Source organism: Centrocercus urophasianus, unplaced genomic scaffold, assembly GCF_019232065.1.
Source record: "Centrocercus urophasianus isolate 14NV4802_14NV808 unplaced genomic scaffold, USGS_Curo_1.0 seq_25, whole genome shotgun sequence".
Classification (NCBI taxonomy): domain Eukaryota; kingdom Metazoa; phylum Chordata; class Aves; order Galliformes; family Phasianidae; genus Centrocercus; species Centrocercus urophasianus.
In genome coordinates, this window is record NW_024884811.1 from 16890670 (window position 1) to 16896669 (window position 6000).

Consider the following 6000-nt stretch of genomic DNA (forward strand, 5'->3'; position numbering starts at 1 on the left):
AAAAATTCATTACACAATATCCCAAAATCAAGATAATCGAGTAATTGCATAAAGATTAGTCAATACTACTGAAAGTGGTGAGGTTTTTAATTTGTGGTTTTTGTTGTTTTTTTTTTTTTTTCTGTTTTCACCATAATTTATTCATTAATTAATACAAGGGGAAAACACTAGGGGGACTTCAGTGCTAATGCCAGCTTTAAGGAGTTCCTGTCTTCCGTCTTTAGTGGCTTGCTGCTGTCTTTTAGATCCCCTGCTCCACCATGCCAAGACAACTGCAAACCACCTCAGTGATCTGATCAGGCCTAAAAAATAAACCCCATTTTCTGCCAAATTATTGTTAAAGATGAATGCGTTCCTCTGTTGATGGTACTATGTAAAGCAATATTGCCTGTAAGGCTGAATATCCAGCCAAAATATCGAAGACTTGTTTCTTTATATTGTGAAAATTCTACTGCTTTTATATAGGAATAGATGTGAAAACAGCATACCAGAATTGCTCCCGATTTGATATAACACATAACAGCAATTGGTTGATAGTGGATCTGGAATGTCTGGTTTTGAGGAATACCATGACAGAATTTATAACATTTATTTTACAAACGATATTTGTACCTATCTTAGAGTTATTAAAACTAGATCAGAAAAGATCTTTGCTCTCCAAAACCTTTTCAAGTGCCCTTGTAGAATACTTGGTGAGGTACAGCAGATGTTTGTATTTCAGCTCCTGCTACTTATCTCAAACTGTGACTTGATTCTTTGATAGAGACAAATGCATATAAAAAACAGAGTGGCCATTGCCCCATGCCTGTCAGAGGTGATCAACCAAGGCTAAACTGAGTCCAGGAAAGTGTCCAATGTATTATTTCTTAGTATAAGCATTAATTATCGTAATCATTCATTATTATCATAATCACTGGTCATAATTAATTAGTAAAATCCCAGGAGCAAAATCTGTAGGTGTTGTTTTAATACAGGGAAGTGAAAAAGGCAGCAAAAATCTCCACAATTTTAAGAAGTTATCATAACTTCACTTTGATCTGAATCAACATGATTCTCGTTGTAATTGAATTCAGTTTTCATAAATGGTCTGTTTTGAACTCAAATATTATCTATAAATTTAGAAATTGGTTCTTTGAAGTGAATCTTTTCTAATGTTAACATTGGCAGAAGGTGGACAAGAAGTATTATTCCTTCTTGAGCAGCCAATGCAACAAGTTTAATATTTATAATTTATGCAGGAGAAAGGAAAGATAGCTTCCACTCTGTGACAACCTAGTACTTTCAAGGAGTAAGGTTGTAGAGCTCAAATCAAATCAGTGGTATCAAGCTGTCTGACTTACTCATTTCCATATATGTTTACCGAAGATGCCTGCAGCCACTTATTCAGGATTGTCACCCCTTTTCTACAGAATGACAGTTGGACAGTTGTACATTGTACAACTTTTGTGCAGTGTATACTTCTGCTGTTGCTGAAGAATTCTTAAAGAAAAAGAAAAAATGGACTTTTTTTTTTCTTATAAGATAACAAAAGGAACTGGAAAAGATTTCATCCAAAGTACACTGTGATAATTCCTATTAATTCATCATTACCTAGAAATTTCATTTATTTGTTTACTGTGTAGATCCATAAAAAAGGAGCTTCTTTTGCAAAGGCTATTGATGGAAAAATCCACATTTTTCAAATTTTTTAAAAAACTATTATTATAATCTTATGGTAAAAGACAGAATTCCAAGTTTTATCCTCTATAGGAATTCTGCTCTTTTTTCTTCTAGTTCAATTGATGACAAATTATTGAAAAGGCATCACACTAGCAGAACCACGTTAAATATTTTCAAGAGATAAAAGATATCAAAGTTTTGAAGTTTGATGGTTGTTGAATTTGTACTTGAATTATACTTCAAGTTTTATAGAGAATTCGTATATAGTAATAAAGCTTTATCTTTAATATCCAGCATTTGAGACTGGTTCAGAAGTAAGATTCCTATTTCACAGCCCCTATTAACTGATTTCAACACCACCATTAGATAACGTCAAGTAGAACATTACTCACAGAATTTCTATCAACCCAAAAGAGCACTGGGTTTTGTTTGCCTGTGGTACAGAAACAATGCCTGTGCCATGTCAATAATGATGCTGCACAATCAGGGCATCTTCTCATCTGTGGATTTATGAGTAGTGCCATACTCCAGTAGTCCTTGAGAGCTTCTTATTTCCTAACCTTCTTATTTCCACTTGTGAACTGGGTTAAGATCAGCCAGTCAGTTATTTCACATTTCATTTCACCTCTCAGTGAAGCTTGCAAGTATTCCATTGCTTCTGAGTGTTTGTCCACACTGTGTATCTGTATGTCTGGCACTGTTTCAACACTGTGCAATCTCTCCTTTAGCACAATGCACAGACAAGCCACATGACAAATTCTGTAGTGAGAATTCAGTGAGTCACATCTAAATGGGTGTTCTGCACTTTTATTGGCAACTAATTACCTTCAAAGTCGATGCTAACAATTGAAACTCAGCTGGTTCTTTTTAATAAGGCTGTGTTAACAAATTAAGCTGTGTTTTCTGGTTGGCCTTTGAACTCTCACACCTTTACTTGGTCTGTTACTTGCTGTCAGTAAAATCTAGGGGCTACAGCTTGCAGATGTTGGAATAAGACTGAGTTATAGATGTACATCTACACATAATAAGACTAAATTCTCTTTAGCCCAGTTTTATAATTAAAATATCGTGCAAATATAGTGTACTTTCTTATTACTAATCATAACTATCTAAAATTACTCCAAACTAAATGTTGGCCAAAGTGAATAAAAATAATAAAAAAGGAAGGATTGGTTCCTGTTATCCAGAGTGTGTTTTTTGGCTTTTGGGTTTTTTGATTGTTTGTTTTCATTTGTTTTTGGTTCTGATTTTTGTTTGTTCATTTTTTGTGAAGCCTGTAAAGTCTGGTAGGAGGCAGAAAGGAATCACTGTGGCTAGCTAGCTCTGGTGCAAGTTCTGGAGAATTGCCAGTGCTGCCAAGTCTCAGGAGGCTGACCAGCTTTTCCCTGGACTATCCAAAGAAAACAAAAGGATCCAGCTTCACGATGTAATGTAATATTTGGTACCTCCATCCAGCATAGTTTGGAGCAGTTTGGGGTCTCCCAAAGTCCTATCCCAAAGGAATTATACTCATCCAATGCAGCATGTGCGCTGTAGGGTGCAGAGGTGCTGTGCAGCTAAAGCTGAGTTAGTAAAGGTAGACTGCGCATACAGCACGGTGAGCAAGCTGCTATGGGATGGTGCACACAGAAGACAGATGAAATCTTGCTTGTAATCTGTTTATAATTAACCTCTAGCTGCTGGTGGGACTGTTTGTAGGACCAGTTTTTCAAACTTTATAGTTTGCATCTGGTTAGGTGCAAGTGTATTTTCGTGTGTCTGTACCTCACACATAGTCTCTTTCCTCCTCCCTCTCACCAGCCCGATTCGATTTGAAGGGCTAAAATCAAAAAGAAGTTGCCAGAATTTTATTTTTTTTATAGGGGTAAGGCAATGCCTTTCCTTACTCCTTTAAGGCAGTTCCTCAACCTTTTTAGGAATGGCCAAGTTTTTTCAGCTCAATACTCAATAAGAATAAAAGTTTAAAAAAAAAAAGAAGAACAGAAAGAAAGCCTGCAGTAAACGCACATCTTGAAAACTTGGACCCAAACTATTAATGTTCAGCTAAAATCATAAGCAACTGAAAACAGTGTCAGTATATATTTATATAATTGTAATGTCACTATGTAAAGGGCAATATCAAGTGGACTTACTGCTAGGTAGACACTATATATAGTAGACACTATATGCTGGGTATTTATAATTACACTATAGTAGCAAAGGTTTATTATTGCTACATTTAGTGAAGAAAACTATTGGCCTTCTTTGTAGTCATGTCTTTTTTCAGCTTTCCTTCATTTTGGAAAGAAAAAGCACAGGTGCGGCAAAGTTACGGTAGCTGCTACAGACACACATTGACTGTTGAAGTACAGGCATTCATTTTTTCATGAATATTAGTCACAGGTCAGAAAGAAAAAAGTACATTGCAATAAACCTGAAACAATAACTTCTACTTGCCAGTAATGGGAATACTGAAGAGAAAATTATTTTGAATAGAAGTATCATCTTGTGCAAACTGTTCTATCATACTTTGAAGCATTTCAGAAGATGATTTTGTCTATTCCTCACTAAAATTGCGGTGCTTCTTCCTGCAGTCAACAGGCAATAGTCTTCCTGAGGCACTTGACAAGTGTCTTCAGGAACTGAAAAATTTGTGACAACTTTAGCATAGTCATAGAAATGAAACATGATTTCTCTCTATTTTAAAATTAACATGAATTTTTCTCAGCAAGGCCTGTATTTCATACACTTTGTATTTAGACACATTATTACTAAGGTGGACAGTTTATGATTCATATAGGCTAGGGAAAGGGAATATGGAAGATAATCAAATATAGTTCATGGAACTGAATATAATTCACGGAATATAATTCAGACATGCTGTCCTGGTGGCCTGCTACTGTAAAATAATTATTCTCACAGCTTCACAAGCAATCTATTCCTTATCTTCAGCTTTTTCAGGGCTAATATATCCCTGCCATAGATTGATGGATTGACCTGAATAAGGAAGTAGAAAAAAAATGAGATGTCTGAAATGTGTATCATACAAGGGCTAAAAACTCTAATTTAAGATCATTACAGTTGTTCCTCCATGGAAGGGCAATGCTTCAGGGAGCCTCTGAAGTCTTTGCTATTATTACATGGGGCATAAAAATAAATCTGTTATAAGACACTTTCTGACAGCGATTTATACTTAGTCTCAAAGTATTAATTTTGGCCATGCAGAAATTGCTCTAACTCCTACCAGTTTGTCAGTAATCTAATTCTGATAAATCAGGGCATGTCATACATAAAAGAAACATATGATCATGTCTGTCATAATTTTTCTTTTCTCAGGCTGGAGCCTATTAAGACAGTTCGAAGAGGAGGATTTTTCCGTGGGCCATGGCAGCTCTCCTGTCTTCCTTTGAATGTTCTGTCTCTTCAGAGATTTCCTGTTTTGTTGTCTCTCACTGCATTATCTCACATTCAGTATTACCTTGCAGATTTGAAGAAAAACAGCAAGTATTGATTGGTTATGTCAGGATATATATATTTATTTGGCTGGAATTCAGCCCCATAATTTGTATTTTTTAGAAATGTCTAAAACATTTTTTGCTTTCAAAATACTCCCTGTGAGTATGAGCAAAATTTATGACCAGTTGAAGGGTGAAGGGGAGGTGTTTTCATCCTAGAACCTGCTTTTGTGCAATTGAGGAGCACATCTCTCATGTGGCTGAATTCCAGAGCATCTTTCAGCACCAGTGGGAAAGGAAAGGTAGGTATAGCACTGTGTAACCAAAGCAGATCCTCAAACCTTGATTCAGCACTGGAAGGGAAGATCAGCAGCACGGTGAAGGAATGACCCTGATATCACCGTAGATCTTTGATACATCAGGTTTGCCCTCCCAAATCCTGTTCTCCCCAGTCCTAAGAGAAGCTTCACCTTCCCACTTAACCTTACTTTGAGCTGTGAAGCGGAAGCAACAGTAACTAGCTCTGCAAAGTGTTGTTCCTATATGTAAACCTTGTTTTCTTTGTGCTATCCTGTCGCTACGTAGTTCTCGTATAGATATCTACAAATATGTTTGTTTCAATTAAAAGACAGACGTAAACATGACTCCTTTATATTTCTTAGTATCAGATCTGCTCATCTCAGCTTTCCATGCTACAGCCTTTTTTAGCTAATGGCAATGTGCATTTTTATATAACCATACAAAAGTGAGACCGTAAAATGCAAGAAGAGACACCCAGATTCAACACATAGCAATAAGAAATCTTTTATGGGTGTTCCAGATTCCTTGAAATAGTGAGGATAGATTTCTAGGGGAAAGAAAAGAAAAAAAGAGAAAGAAGAGAAGGGAAGAGAAGAGAAGAGAAGAG